Here is a 15,427-nt window from a genome sequence, read left to right as displayed (position 1 = left end):
GTAGGAATAATAATATTAATAACAACACGAAGAAGAAGGAGGCGATGCCAGGCGCGGGAAGAGCGATGCCCGCCCCGGCAGCAGCCCCACTCGCGGGGTGGGGGCCCGCGTCCGGGCGGGCAACCCCCGAGCCCCTTTCTCCCTCTTTTAGCCCCAAACCCCAGTCCCCCTGGGCACCAAAGGGGGGGGGGGCGAAGGAGGGGCCACCCCAAAAGACGTGTCCCCGTCCTCGTTTGGGGCGGGAGGGGGGGAGTGGGTGGGAAACGCCGGGGCGAAGGGGAGGGGGGATCCACGTCGCAGCCCGGTGTGGGGCAGCACCCGTGGCCGCCCCCCCTCCCTCCATCCCCCCCCATCCCTCCCTCCCTCCGTCGCCCCTTCCCTTCTCCCCGCCCGGCTGCTCCGGGCGAGCAGGGCTGGGATGGGGAAGCCTCCCCGAGCGCCGGTACCTGATGAGCGGCTGCGGAGCGGGGAAAGCGGGGTAAGTACCGGGACAGGGGGTCCCACGAGGGATGGAGACGGGGGGGGATCGGTACGGCAGCAACCCCAGACGGCGGCGGGGGGATCTGGGGAGGCGGAGGGATTCCTCCGCCGCCCCCTTTTTTCTCCTGAACACCCCTCAATTCCTTACCTTGGGTGATAAATCTTATTTACACGAACAGAAGCTATTGGATTACAAACCTGATCACCTGATGAGGGCTTACCTATGGGCTCGTTAAACACGCACACGCACACCCACGGGGGTCCGTGGGGGCTGCCCGCAGCCTGAGCATCACACCGCACCGGCACCGGGGGCGGGGGGTAGGAAGGGGGCGACAGGCCGGGCGAGTGACCCCCCCTGGGGAGAAATCAGAATAAATGGGGTGGGGGCGAGGTGGGAGGGCGCGTTGCGGTGGATGCTCGGGGTGGGACGATCTCTCCTGGAAACGGGATGGGGCCGTGAGAGGGGGGCACGGTTTTACCGCCTGAGTACTTTCTGCCCCCGCCGAGGGTCTTTTTGGGGGTGTGAAAGAGGTGGGGGGGCTGGGGTCCTGCAAGGCTAGGTGGAGGTGGGATGACCGCCCTTCCGTCCCTCCATACAGATCTGTCAGTCCCAGGCCACCGAGCCGGCCGACAGGACGGCGGGTTTCCATCTCCCGATCCCGCCCTTCCTCCGCAGCTGCGTTTCTTGATTCCCTCATCGCTACTGAAAAGATGGGGAAGAAACAGGGGTGGGAGGGGGCTCTCAGGGCGAGGGGCAGACCCGGGGGGGGGTCTGCCCGAACAGGGCTGCCCCTGGTACCCGGGGCGGCGGATGCTCTGGGGGAGCTCCGAAACTTTTTGTCAACGGGCATGCACAGCGCTCCCATTAAAACCGCCAGGTTTTAATGAGGGTGATGAGGTCCCGGCTAGCGGGGGAGGGATGCTCCGGGAGCGTGGGAACTGGCCCCAGCAGCGGCGTCCGTCTGTCCGTCCGTCCGTCCGTCCGCACGGCACAGCGGAGAGGTGCGATGCCGCCGGCCCGGCCCGGTGCGGCGGGAATGAGTGAGATCCGTCGTCGTCATTTTACTGTCAAAATAGTCCTCGGGGGTTCCGGGAGTCACTAGGGCAAAAGAACAACACCCTTCCCAGAAGGAGAGACGGCCAAACAGACAAACTTCTCCTCCCCGGCGCTGGGCCGGCTGCGGGCAGGACCCCTGCAGCCCCTCGGCGTTTTGTCGTTGCTTTTAATCTGTATTTTTCCACCGCCCCAAGCGAGACCAGTGCTCGGATAGCCACCAGGTCTTTCAGCAGAGATACCTTTGCTCAGGGGGACGCCTCGGGCTTGCTGTGGCATTGCGGGGGAATAATTTACACTCGGATTTTACGACCTGGGAGATTCGGGCAAGTTTTTGTTTGTTCCCCTCGGTCTGCGCCCCTGGCAGGTCAGTGCGAGGCCCCGAGCCGGCACCTGCGGCACGGCAGCTAAAACCCGCGAGGGGCAGCCACGCCACGCGTGCTTTTGCAACCGCATATGCCAGCCACGCCGCCCTTTAATAGAAATATTTAATGTTCGTGCGCCCACGAAAAAGCCCAGCACGATGGGTTTGTTTGGTTTTTTTTTTTTTTTTCCGGTGCTTCAAAAGAGCCGAGTTATTCTTTTCTCCGCTCGCAGCCTGTTGAGATACGGAACAACCAAAATTCCTAGAAGGAGATCTGGGAAATCAATTATCTCAGCACATCGACTTTGCGGAAGCTTGGTTAATGAACTACCAAAATAACAACAACAAAAAAAAAAAAAAAGTGGCGGTTAATCCAATCAAACGTAACCTCCAACTTCTCGGGAGTGCGTCCTCCTCCTGGCTACCTACCGCGATGAGAGCTCCTCACTGCCATTCCTGCTCGTAAAAACTGCCTTTCGGTAACACCAAACCTTTCATTTTCATTACTTTTATTAAAAAGAGGAAGGGAGAATCGGGGAAAGGCAAAGCCTCTTACGATCACGTAGCGAGTTTTTCCGAGAAAAAGGTCTTCCCACGCAGCACCGGTACAAATTAAATAAAGAACGGGGACATTCTCCCGGGACGAATATTGAAATATTACCGTTCCCTGGGATATTGCAGCCGCCCTGGGGTTCGTAAGCCCAGCTTTTCTTCAAGCAGGCACCCACAGAGCGAGACCATATTTTGGTCCCCGCAATTAACAGCGAAGCGGGGAGGCGCGGGGGTGGAGGCGAGAATTCTCCCTCCGTGTGTGGAAGGTGCCCTTCGCTGTGGGGGCGAGGGGAACTGCCCGTCACCCGTGGGATGTTCTGCCCGCAGGCAGCCCATCATCGTTATTCCTCCCAGGTCTCTCTCTATTTTTTTTTTTTTTTTTTTTTTTGGTGGAGCAGAGCCCAGATGCGGCGGCGAGGGGTGGGATTTGGGGAGAGTGAGAAGAGCCGGGGTCCTGCCTGCTCCTGCTCCTGCTCCTGCCCTCTCCTGCCCGCGGGCGGGCACCGGCAGGTGCCGCTGTCCCCCCGCCGCCGCCGCCGCACCAGGGCCGGGGCCCGGGGAGCCGGAGCCTGGGGCCCTCCGGAGCAGCCGGGGGGGGACACTGGGGGTGGGAAGGGCCCCTCCGAGGAGCGGGGTGCCGTTCCCCTGCCTCCTGCCCGCCTTTTGTTCCCCCTCCCCCCCCGCTCACAAGCGGGGTCCGGCCTGCCGAGGGGATTAAAAGGGGGGTGAGGGACAGAAAAATTTAAAAAAACCCTAGGTTTACTACTCTCCGTGAGGCCGTAATTATGGAAAACAGAGAAATAACCGTGCCTTTCAAACCTCGTCTTCATTAACAGGTTGTTTTACGCCCAGCGATAAACTGATTAGGAAAAGCCACGGCGAAAATGGGGCTCATTCCCCTCCTGCCGGTGCTGAAAGCCAAAATCACGGCGTGCATGGAAACTCAGCTGCTGTGGCCGCTCATCCCGGGCTGAAGTTGGCGTTCTGCATGTTCACTAAAACGCCCCTAACAAAGAGTTTGCTATACGTCACTCCCCGGAAAACTCACCATTTAGCCATTTTTTGGAGTCGGGATGAAAAGTATTGCAGTTCTCGCCCCCTCTTCTCCTGCCGCTCCTCTTGGTTTCTACCTTTCTACCTCTAATCAGATGTTTTTAACCGGAGAGAAGGGGTATGGCTTTGGGGTTTTCTTTATTATTTCCAAAGGAGCTATACCGTGAGGTGTATTCACACTGGAGGCTTTTGTGTAAGGATTTCAAATTATGATTTATTTTGTGTGTGTGTGTGTGTGCGTGCGTGTGTGTGTAGGCAGAAAGCTCTAAATTCAGCTTTTTTCCTTACTGAAAAATGGAAAATTATTTTTCTCACGCCAAATTTCTGTTACTTCACCTAGTATTGTATGTTTGCCATTTTACATCTTTTCGTTTCAGTATTTAAATCTTGAGGGGGAAAAAAAAAAAAAAAGGATACATTCCTGTATACCTGCATCTCCACTCTTCTAAAATAATCTGTAAATAATGCCAAAACATATATGTTCATCTGTAGACCCTATCGGCGCATTTCTGATTATTTGCGGTTTGATAAGAAGAGAGATAGAGAGGGCTGCAGAGGCAAGGGAGGAAATCTAAGTGTAAAATGCTGAATACTTGGTTTAGAGGAGTCTAGGTACTAAAAGCATTGGCGAAAAAAAAAGAAAAAGAAGACGAGGGTGTGTGGGGGGGAAATAAGAAGACGAGGGGGTGGATTTATTTCATGCATTTATTTATTTTCAGCCCAGCGCCCCGTCTCATCTCCGTGGCTGTAGCGGTCACCACAAATCTGAGCATTATCAGCGCTTTTATGCATTCATTAATTTATTTATCTGTCTATCCTCGGCCGAAATCCGTGAAATCGCCAACTTCGGCGGCATTTTGAACACCTCGGGCGAGCCGCGCAGATGCGCAGCGGACTGTCCGCGCCCGTATTTTTAGCTGTAAAAAGCCGATAACGCAGGGGCGGAGGGGGTATTTATTGTTCTTATTCCGCCCGTCGAGTTCGCGTTCCGGTGGCGAGTGGCGGAGGGGAGGCAGCCCTCCCCGCGCTGCCTGTGGCGCAGGCAGCGGTGCAGGCAGGGCGTGGGAGGGGCGCGATGCCCCCCCCAGGGCTCATCCAAACGCCGCCGCCGTCATTCGCGGGGCCGCCCTACGGTAACGCGAGGCGTGGGGCGGGGGATGCTCAGGCGTGGACCCCCGGCGTCCCGGCCGTGGGGATGCTCCGGGGGCGGCGGCGGCCCTCCCCGTCCCGTCGGGGCGGCGGCGAGGCGCGGGGTAAGCAAGCCCGGGGGGGGGCGGCCATCGGGAGGATGCTCTGCGGGGACGGACAGACGGACAGACAGGCGTACGCCCCCCCGCGCTCATCCGTCTCATTTTGCATATGCTAATGCGGGTCTTCAGGGGAGGGAGAGATGCACGTGCGCTAATTAAAGGCGGGGGAGGGAGGTTGGGTTGGCGTCCGCGGGCCGGGAGTCCCCGGCATCCGCCGCGGGTAAAAATGTGTAGAAATGGCACTTTCCTAATGAATTGTTGCTATATGTGGTAAGGTAAGAGCTAACCTAACGGATGATGGTGTCGGTTTCCGTTGTGGGGTGGGTTTTTTTCGTTTTTTTTTTTTTAATGTTTTACGTGTAACCATCTGACCACTTTTTATTGGGTGACACATCAGTGTAGGGCTTGTGAAACCGGAGCGAAAGGTAGCGCTGGAAATACCGTAAGAAACGCCAAAGAATTAAAGTATACATGTGGTGAAACAGGCACTGAGTAATACCGACCGAGTATGATACTCTGGCTCTTTATTTAAAAAAAAAAAAAATACGTGCATGAGAGTCTTTGGGGAGGGCTAATTTTTGCCCTACACGTTCATGCAGGTAAGTCATTCATAGTGTAACTAATTATCTATGCATGCACTTACACTTTTTTTTTTTTAAGAAAAAAAAAAGAAAAACTGAGGGGGGGATGGTGTTGCTTTTTTATGGAATGACGTTGCTCATTTAAAAACGTAACATGCCAGGACTATAGAAAGAGTGTAATATTCTGTTTTTAATCAGAGTTAAGCTACTCATCTTTCTTGTAAGCATTTCCCCATTAAGGCAAACCAAAATGTGTTCACGCTGTTTGTAATGCAATTCAAGGCCTGCAGATTTTTGGATAAAGCAAATGTAATGTTATCGGCAATATTTTAAAATAACCTCTAAAAATGCGTTTTCTGTAAAAAATTAGATAGTGGGTTTAAAGCTACACACTCTAAAATGAGGTGTAACACATTTAATAATGTAGCAGTTAAGACAGAACACACAAAATGTCTTCCTCAGAGGAAGCTCTCCGTACCTGGGTCTACACATTTTAAGAGAAGATTTTGAAATAAAAGGTTTCTGAAATCAAGGCAGATATAAGTGCGCTTATAGGCCATAATACAGCAATGAAATAGTATAAATCTTTTGAAACAGTCCCCATTACACGCATTACCTACATCGCCTTATACCTTAAAACGGTTTTGTTTTAGGTTTGTTTTTTTTTTTTCCTAATACGAAGTTAATTAGGCGATCAAACTTCCAGTTTGGAGCCAGCGTTATGATAGCTGAGCAGGGCAATGAGATCCTCCTCTCCTCTTAAGACCCAATAAGCATCTTGTTCACCTTGATTTGTAATATTAACACTGTGCATATTTTCTAACCTTATACAAACAGAAGGATGGAGGAAAGGGAATATAAAGACACATACACAGCAGAGTCTCGCCGAAACCCGGGGGAATCTAAGAAAGGGAAGGGAGGAGGGTATTAAAAAAAAAAAAACACAAAAACAAAAAAAAACCAAAGCAACGCCCCCAAAAAAAACTGAAGGGAGAGATGAAAGGAAAAGCGATAGACTGTAACTTTCAGCAAATTAAAAAAATGCAAATATACCTTTACATATGCATCAGTATTAAAAATAATACACGCTGGAGCCAACAGGAGCAGCAGGAGGAGGAGGAGAGGAGAATGGCGCGACGGTGGAGCCGCACCGGAGCCGCCCGCTCCCCGCCGGGCTCTTCTCGGCCCGGATTGCTCGTTTCGGGGATGTTTGTTTTGTTGATGACGATAATGATGATGATGTTGCTGTTTGGAAGGAGAGGGGAGGCCCGATTTTCTGTTCCGTTAATTGGGATCTTCCGCAATAGGGACGATCGCTCCGGGAATCCGCGGTCTCTTCTCCGAGCAGCGGGATTTGCATTTTCTCCTTTTTATTTTTTTTTTTTTTAATTGCCCTAATTTCCTTGGTGTATGTAAATGTAGCCGGACGTACAGTATGCCTCGAGCTGACGTCAATGGACGTGACCTCGCCGTTAAACCTTGAACGTGAAGCGGGGATGGGGGACGCGGGGCGGGGGCGGAGACGCTCCGCGCTGCTCCGCATTTTGCCGCGCCGCTCTGCGCCCCTGCCCGATTAAATGCGCACTGGCAGCAGCAGCAGCGGCGGCAGCCCGCCCGCCCCCCCGCCCTGCCCCAAAACAAAGCCCACCTCCCCGGAACGCCGCCGAGCCCGTCCTGCCTTTTTTTTTTTTTTTAATGAGACGTTATTTGCCGCTTCTCTTCATCAGGCGGCGAGCGGGAAATAGAAAACTCCGGGAAATTAAAAACAAACAAACAAACCGCCTATTAAAAAATAGGAAATCCCCCTCCTCCCTCCCCAAAATATTGCATGAGACAGGCGCAGCATCCCTCCGGGCAGTCCTCCGCCGGGTACCGGGGTGACGGGGCTCGGCGCGGGGGACCCGGCCAGGGCGAGGGAGGGGAGGCAGGAGGCCGGAGGAGCCGGGGAGAGGGCTGCAGCCGCTGGGTCTGGCCGCAGACCCCCCGGTCTGCTCTGCACGTCACAGCCGCTCTCCTGGCTCTGCAACGATACCCCCAGCTCGGGAGGAAAAGCGGTGTAAGCGGGGACGCGGTGTTTGGCGGCGGAAAGTCACCGGTACGTGGGTAGCAGGGGGTGGACGGGAGCGGTTTGGGCTCCTCTTTCTCTTCCCCCTCTCCCTTTGGAGACGCCGCCGTGTGTAAGGATGTCTGGAGAACTTATAGGGCCAGGGGAGTTTCTGCCGGCGAGGCGGCAGGATGGAACAGGCAACCGGCGGCTTGGAAGTGAGGATCCGAGTTTCTCTCCTTTTTTCCTGCCGTTATTATTTATTTATTTGTTAGCCTGCTGCGAGAGGTTCCAGACCATCCCTCTGGACCTTGGCACGGTCGCTCCTAGACCAAACCAGCGGCACCCACGCAGACGAACCCGCACCCAAACCTCCTCTCCATTGAAGTATCTCGACTAAAACTTAAATGCCCACGCCAGGGAGTGGAAACGCGAGTATGTTTCAGGCCGAGGGGAGCGGTGCGGACTTTTATAAATCCCCTCAGCAGCTTTTATAAATCCCCCAGATCTCTCCGGGCTCGCCTTTTGGTCCTCACAGAGATCCCTTTGTCCGCCGGCTGCCCCGGGGGGCCGTGCCGGCAGGGGATGCCGGGCTGCAGGGGGCTGCGGCGGGCTGTCCCCGCTGTCTGTCTCTCCCCGCTGTCTGTCCCCGCGGAAACACGCGCCCGGGGCCGGCGGACTGCCTCCCCGCTCCCTGCAGCCGCGCTGCGGGCGAGACACCCGCCTGGCACCATACGCATTTATACATACACACATAAATGTGTATGTGCGCGGATATAGCATATATATATATACACACATATATATATTCATTTTTGAGCGTCGCTCCTCCCCCCGCCCGCCCCTCACCCTCGCAGCCCCCCCCTCACACAAACACATACCCACACTCCTTGACACCTGCCCAGGCGGGGCCGGGGCGTCGTGTAAAGCCCCCCCGAGTGGGGAGCCAGCACAACACCCGCCCCGCCCCGGGCAGGGGCAGGGGCAGGGAAGAGCCGTCCTGCCGCCCCCTCCCCGTGTACCACCTCCCTCCATCCCTCCTCCATCCCTCCTCCATCCCTCCTTCCATCCCTCCCTCCCCGCACACCTCCCGCTCCGGCGCACACCCAAACTTCTCCCCGCCCGCGCCCCCCCGCCCCCCGCCCGCCTCCCGCGCCCTAAAACCCAGCCGGGGTTTTTGACGGGCGTTTTCACGCTGTTTCCAAACCCAGAGCGATGGAGGAAGAGGGGACAGAAGGAACCGGCAGCGCTTTAGGACACCCTCCTTCCAGCGACGAGAGGTCACGCTACAAGTTTGCATGACAGCAGGGATGGGAAGAGAGTCTTTTTTTGTTAGTACCATGATTTTTTTCTAATTTTTTTTTTTTTTTTTTTTTGCTGCCATTGGCCGGCTGGTTGGTTTCGACAAAAGTTGCACAAAATGGAAGTGCCTCCCAAAAACAAGACTGGGAAGAAACTGTTCTTCAGAAGTTAGCTGGAGGAAAACACCGTATAAAACTCGACCTTTTGCTGCAATTTTTTTTTTTTAAGTTTCCAAAGAAATGTGCGCTTTGCTTCTTCTCTAGGAAAAGGTAGCCATTGCTCTTCTTTAGACTAGACATTTCTAATTTGTTCCGTCTGTCAGAATGGGACTGTGAGAGATTTTGGTGCAAATTCATTATCTCTGGCAACGCATAACGTATAGTAGGAACTGAAAAAGACCGTGGCAATGGATGAACAATAGGGCTTCAGTTCATCAGCAACAAAAGCGTTGGGGAAATTGGTTGAATTTCAGAGCACGTCCTCCTCAGCAGAGAGGGCTGGACTAGACCTTGGCCAACCCCCCCAAAAAACTTGCAGAGCCTCACATACAACACTTCACTTTCTACTCCAGGGCGTAGGAAGCAATATGGAAAAAGGAAAAAAAAAAATGCTAAACCCAAGGCAACTTTCGCGTTTCTCTCCCGTTTTTCCTGGATGGAAGATTTCTAACTCTTTCAGAGCCGTTCACGCAAGAATGACACCGTGGAGCTAAGCGGCACTTTTAAATAGGGATGGCGAGGGGAAAGACGTGAATTTCTGGAGACATGAAAGAGCTTTCTCTGCTCCGAGGGGGCTCGGCCGTGAGGATCTTTGTTTGCCACCGGAGGCTCAGCTCGCCCCCAAGATCTGGGGTCAAATCTTTCTCTGATAAAGACGAAGAAATGTAAGTATCGTGGGGTGTGTTTGTAGGTGTGTATGGGGGATAGACTGATCCCGAATTCCCTGCAAAACTGGGAGAGCTGAGCCCCGGGCAGATCGGGGCTTCCCGGCTCCGTGTGAGCCCGGGCTGGGGCCGCCTATCCCGGGCAGCCGGAGAGGGTGGCCTCGGCGTGGCTCGGGCCACTTCCACTCGCCCCCGGCGAGGGAAATTTGATGAACAAGGCAGGGTTTATGACTTGACACGAGGGCTTACGCCGGTTGGCCGATTTTGTGCGTCTGATGCTAAACCTGTTGGTCGTGGGGCGTAGTTAGGTGCGGGAACTGTTAATTATCCAAGCAGACTGCCGGAGAAAGCAGAGCTGTTTTTCAGGGAGTATTTTTGGCAATGCCCGGGTGCCCTCGGAAGGTGTGCAGGCATAGAAACACACACTTGCAAGGCTGGGGTATAGGCACTAACTTCTGTGGCCTCTACATATTCCAGCTTAAAAAAAAAAAAAAAAAAAGAAGGAAAAAAAGGAAAAAAAAGGAACAAAAGGGGGGGGGGGAAGAAAGAAAAAAAGAGAGAAGCCGAAGGCATATCTTGCAGCTGGCCGGAGTGCAAGGGATTGCTCGCTGCAGTCGCTGCCTCCGCCTGCCGTGGGTCACTGGGAGCAAGCAGCCATCACTTCCCGAGTTATCCAAAACGCAGCCCCGTCAAAACACGCACCCCTCCGCCCGGGGGGTGGCTGATCAAGGCGTGATGATCCTGCCAATCTTACCCTCCCGGCCGATGCGGCGGGGGCAGCGGTGCAGGGTGCGCCGGGCCTGGCTGAGCCCCGCTCAGGAGCGCACTTTTGGGGGCGTCGGGGAGGGGGGGGGCTGCACCGGAGCCCGGGGAGGGCCGGTGAAGCGGGTCACGGCCGCCGACCCCGGCCCCGGGTGTCACTGGAGCGCGGGGGACTCGTCCAAGGGTCCCTCGCTGCATCCCTCCATCCTTCCTACCAAAAAACGTAGCATCCCTCTGCAACTCCGGTCCGCGCCGGGTCCGTGAAAGGCGTGAAACTGCTTCACCCTAAAATAGAAGGACTCGGTTGCTACCTGGGAAATAATTAATAAATAATAATAATAATAATAATAATAATAATAATAATAATAATAATAATAATGTGCTTTTTTTGGCTGAGGCTGATGTAATCGACATGGTGCAATGAAAGCGAGCAGCTTACGTTGTTTTTATTTACCCCTGCGACTCGATAACGCTCGCAGGGCAGTAAATAGAGAGCATGCCTTCCCGGTGATCCCGGTTTCAGGACACTGGAAGAGCTGGGAAATCTAGCGGGGAAACGCTGGCCTAATGTGTTTTGCATGTTTTGAACTGAAGGCTAGGTGGAGCCTCCATCCTTTATTAAGTAACTGGCAGCTTATAGTATGCAAATCCTATATCTGCCTCTGTAGCTTTCGTCACTTCTCTTCAGCAGCCCCAAATAATATCCTTAACCTTTCATTTTTAAGCAGAGTTCTCCAGAAATAATAATGTAATTTGGATTTTTTTTATTTTGTTATTCATATTATTTCCTGTAAATATTGATTACCACATTTAACCCTGCAGATACCGGAGTACATTACTCATATCTGGTTTGTGTCACATTAGATCATCTGCAGGAAATGTGCCTAGTTATTTCCCCGTTTAATGTAGAGCCAAGCGTTTTAGTGACTTATTTAATAATCTCAAAAGTTAATATACTCAGCGCCTTCTGAACACGCATAGGTTTTCCTGTTCACATGTATTTCATGAACAAGAACCAAACACGGAAAGTGTTTAAATTACAAACTTTTGCTTTTTTCCTGGCTATTTTTCAGATTTAGACAACGCAGACAGGCCACAGAGAGTGACAATCACGACAAGAAAAGGTAATTTTTATTTTTTGTTTAATAAAAGTCAGATGGTACGATATGCATTACCTACAGATATGAATATATGTTCCTTAACAGCACGCAGTGTTTCCATGTGTAATTACTGACTGTTTGCGGTTTTAGTTGGGTTTTTTTGTTTGGTTGGTTTTGTTGGTTTTTTTTTTTTCCTGAGACTTTGAATTCTCGATGGCTGCCTTTTCTTATTTCGTAGTTTGGTTTTGTATTAGATAGCCCTTTGCATACCATACGTTCGACATAACAGAACTATAATCTGCAGCTGCCTGTAAAAGGAAATTGTGGTCACAAAAGAAACGATGAGGCACCTTCATTAGAAGGCGAGCCAGTCAAGTGACTTACCTGGCTGCGAGGAAAGGGATGCTCTGCAGGGAAAGCTGGCCTGGGCTGTACTGGCGTGCCGTGGTTTACATCTACATGAATTCTACCATCATTTGGTGCAAAAAGGGGATTTATGTAATGCTACACCCTTCTTACGTACCTCACTGCAGCTTAAGGGGGGCTCTTGGGTGTCTTCCCCGCCGAAGGTAGGGATGCTGGCATCAGGACGGGGCTCTGATTGCAATAATTAGAGAATCATGAGCATTCCTCTTTAAAGTCAAGAGAGACTGTTTATTCTTACGAAATCCACGCGGGATGTTTCTTTTCTACGTCACAGCCATCTGGAGACCTATAAAAAGATTAGAAAACAAGCATGGCAATCACATACTAATCTACAGGCCATTAGCGGGAATTTATTAGGGAGGTAGGAGGAAAAAGTCAATGTTTGGACCCCATAGGCAGATCATTTCTACAGTGATTTTGGAATAAATAAGTTTCATACAATTATGTAAACTGGAAGAAAGCAGGCAGTGTTAACAGCTGCTTTTGACAATTCAGGTGATATTTTTGGCAGTGAAGTCAGAATCTCACATCGCTTAAACTTTCCACATGCAACGCAACACTGCAGTCTTGGAAATGTATTTTACAACCGCTGCATACATTTTTGTGGTATTCAGAATAAGCAAATACTTTTGAGCAAGTCTTACCAGACACTCGTCGATAGCGAGGCCCAAATAGATATCTGAGAGTTAGAAAATGTGACTGGTAATACGGCTAACAAACAGCTAGGTCATAATCATCATGTTGGCTGTTTTGACTTACTAAGGCTCCAGTGATTAATCCACAAAATGTGGCAGGTGTATTGCAGTCACTTCCCAAGTCAGTGTGTAAGTGTGGTGGTTGTGAGAACAGGGCTTGGTGTTTTTTGCATCTTTGAAACATACCAGTTTGCAATAATAAGCCTTGCATTTAACTGTAAATCCGGTGACATGGTGACATGTTTTACATGCATGCATTAACGGGTATGTATGTGTCTCTGTTAATATGCATTATATATACACACACCTATATAAGTATAGGTGTACCTACCCATATACATGAGGAGCACTTAAATTTTCATGCCTCTGACTGCAAGAATTTAATGTATAGACTCACAAGCCTGTCGTGTGTAACATGCCTGATCACCAACACTGCTGCCCCTAGTTATTGCCAGAAAAAAATTCTTTCTGTCAATCTGCCAATTCAGAAAAGCTCATTAGAATTTTACATAACATCAAAATGATCATGTGCTTCTGGATGTTATCAGACGTCTGATTTGGCCGTCCCTGTTGTGCCTGAACAGCCTGAGAGGTAACTAATAATGCAGCGTTATAAGAATTCTAACCGTTTTGTGCCAGGCTGTGTATTTTCCATAAAGAGCACTGGCACGATTAGCTCTCACCTCTCTCAGGTACAAAGCACTGGTGGTAAATTGCAGCATCCCCCTACACCAGGATATCTAATACCTGTTTAAAAAAGAAATGCTCTGTTTCAAAAGCTGACAATCTGAAAGACAGATGAGTTGCCTCTTTAGTAATATCACTGCTGAATTCGGGATTTGGCAGATTAGCCATGTATATGCGTTACTTCTTGGTGGCAGTATTAATTTTGGGCCTTGTCTGACAAATGAGATTGCTTCCCCATTTTCATGCTTTTGTAATATTGACTTATGGTAAAAATGGACTGGTTTATATAGTTGTCATTTTGCAGTGTAACCACATATATCTACATACATATTTTAACACAAGCACGTACACACACACATACCTAAACTGACACAAGTATATATGGTTCCCCTGTGTACTACACAAGCACACACATGCTTTATCATGTATGCAGGCTGTGTAGCCAACATGGAGCAACAACAACTTCAGTTTAACTCCATGCATTTAAAATTTTTCTCTTAAAAACAGCAACATAGGCAAACACAGGCTAATTTACAAACAAATGTATTTAAATGCAGTGTGGCATATTGACTACGACAGTACAGGAACATAGAGTGTGATATGTTGTGTTTTATTTTGCACCTTAAAAGAACAGTAGCAGCATGAATTTTAAGTCATAATTCCTTTAGGAGTGCAGAGCAGTCCATACTCTGCCTGTGCTGAATCCTTCAGTGTGCATCCTATACCGACTGCAGCACGCACGAGCTGTTGAAGTGCATTTATTAATTCCAACAGTAAATATGGTAGATCTCAGTGAGAAGATTCATCGTTATCACGTATACTCGAGAGACCTTTAATGTTTGCACTTCAGACTTAGAAAAATTCTATACAAATCATACTGTTAAATAATTCAAAGTATAATGTTCTTTTTGGGGGGTGGGGGAGGAGGAACTGAGAGACTTAAATCCTAAAAGTGTACGTAACGCATTCTAACAGTTTAGAAAGACTTGCCTCCATCGGTTCCTTGAGTAACGTCAGCGTGCGTTTCTTCGCTCTGAGTACGAGGTTAATAAAAATAAACGATAAATCAGCGTTTTTATTAAGGCATTTCGCCAGATGATGTATAGCCTGAGATAAATATTGCTGCAATGTTCACCTGTGTTGCATTCTAACACAGACACAGAGAGACACACACACACAGGCTGGGAGGGAGGGATGGAGGGAGGGAGGAGGGAGAGAGGTATAGTTGCTATAAAATACACTGAGCCCTGCTGCTCGCAGCTTTCCCAATAGACACGCAAGAGGAAAACGCCTTGCACAACAGTCCCGGTGTAAATACCTGCAAATCACTATTAGGCGCCATACACCACCGAGATGAGGAGCCATTTAAAAAAAAAGAAAAAGAAAAAAATCCCCCCCAAAACCACACACACACAGAGACCACAGCAGAGCAAATTGTCAGTGTAATTACACATCGACTCACTGCGTAGCACAGCCCTGATCCCCGGCCTCGGAAAGCAAGGCCCCGCTCCCAGCCGCAGCAAAGTGCCTGGCATCCCTCTGCAGAAGCGGAGGCTGCCAGAAGAGAAATGCGGAGGCAAAGGCGCTCCCCGGGTCTGAAAAACGCTTTTATCTGTCCTTAGAGAGAGCTTTTCTTCTAGTCTTTGGATCTTAGAGCCGTCTGCGCTGCCGAGGAGGAAGGTAAAGGCGGCGGGCGGATTTCCCTGCAGCCGGCAGCGGCGGCGGAAGCGATGCCGGCGGCCAGACGGGGCCCGGTCCCGCCGGCCGGGGCCGGTGGCCGGTCACTCATGCATACAAATAGCCCTGTGTACTTGAGGTTTCTCATGACATCATCATTACCTTGGTCTCCCGCGGTCCAGGACCTCTGACCTTGCCGGGCTGGTCCACATTTTGGCACTGAAAGCCCTCCAATGATGGCCCTTTTCTCCTTCTTTCAGACCAGGGGCAGCAGCAAGCCGGCAAGACCGCATCTTCTCCTCCCCAGCTCTAGGAGCCCCGAGAAAGCGAGGATCTTCCCCCCCTAAAACACACACGCACGCAAGATACTTGCAATCAAGCTGCCACCATTTGGTAAAAAGCTCTCTGCCGTGCATAATCTGAAGGGATCAGGAGCCACATCCTCGAATCGTCTTGTCACTTTCTACTGAAATGGGATTTTTTTTTCTTTTTTTTTTTTTTTTCTTCGTCTTCTTCC

The 15,427-nt window shown here is 50.9% G+C and overlaps 1 long non-coding RNA gene across 8 annotated transcripts in view; it reads left to right on the top strand.

The window, feature by feature from the left end:
• Positions 1-347: 347 nt before the first annotated feature.
• LOC148055308 (uncharacterized) overlaps positions 348-15,427 on the top strand; it is a 123,302-nt gene continuing 108,222 nt past the window's right edge. For 4 of the 8 annotated variants that reach the window (XR_015705623.1, XR_015705621.1, XR_015705618.1 and 1 more), the window contains exons 1-2: positions 348-478; positions 11,399-11,449. This is a non-coding gene — a long non-coding RNA (uncharacterized LOC148055308). Of the gene's footprint in view, positions 479-4,629; positions 4,757-4,946; positions 5,029-8,789; positions 9,564-11,026; positions 11,074-11,398; positions 11,450-15,427 lie in introns of those variants that run through there. The other 4 variants (XR_015705619.1, XR_015705620.1, XR_015705622.1 and 1 more) reach the window with 4 other exon arrangements.

The sequence above is a fragment of the Nipponia nippon genome, unplaced genomic scaffold, assembly GCF_047370975.1.
Source record: "Nipponia nippon isolate SJK-2023a ecotype South Korea unplaced genomic scaffold, ASM4737097v1 scaffold_24, whole genome shotgun sequence".
In the NCBI taxonomy this organism is placed as follows: domain Eukaryota; kingdom Metazoa; phylum Chordata; class Aves; order Pelecaniformes; family Threskiornithidae; genus Nipponia; species Nipponia nippon.
The sequence above is the reverse complement of the archived record's forward strand: the minus strand, read 5'-3'. Positions and strand labels throughout refer to the sequence as shown.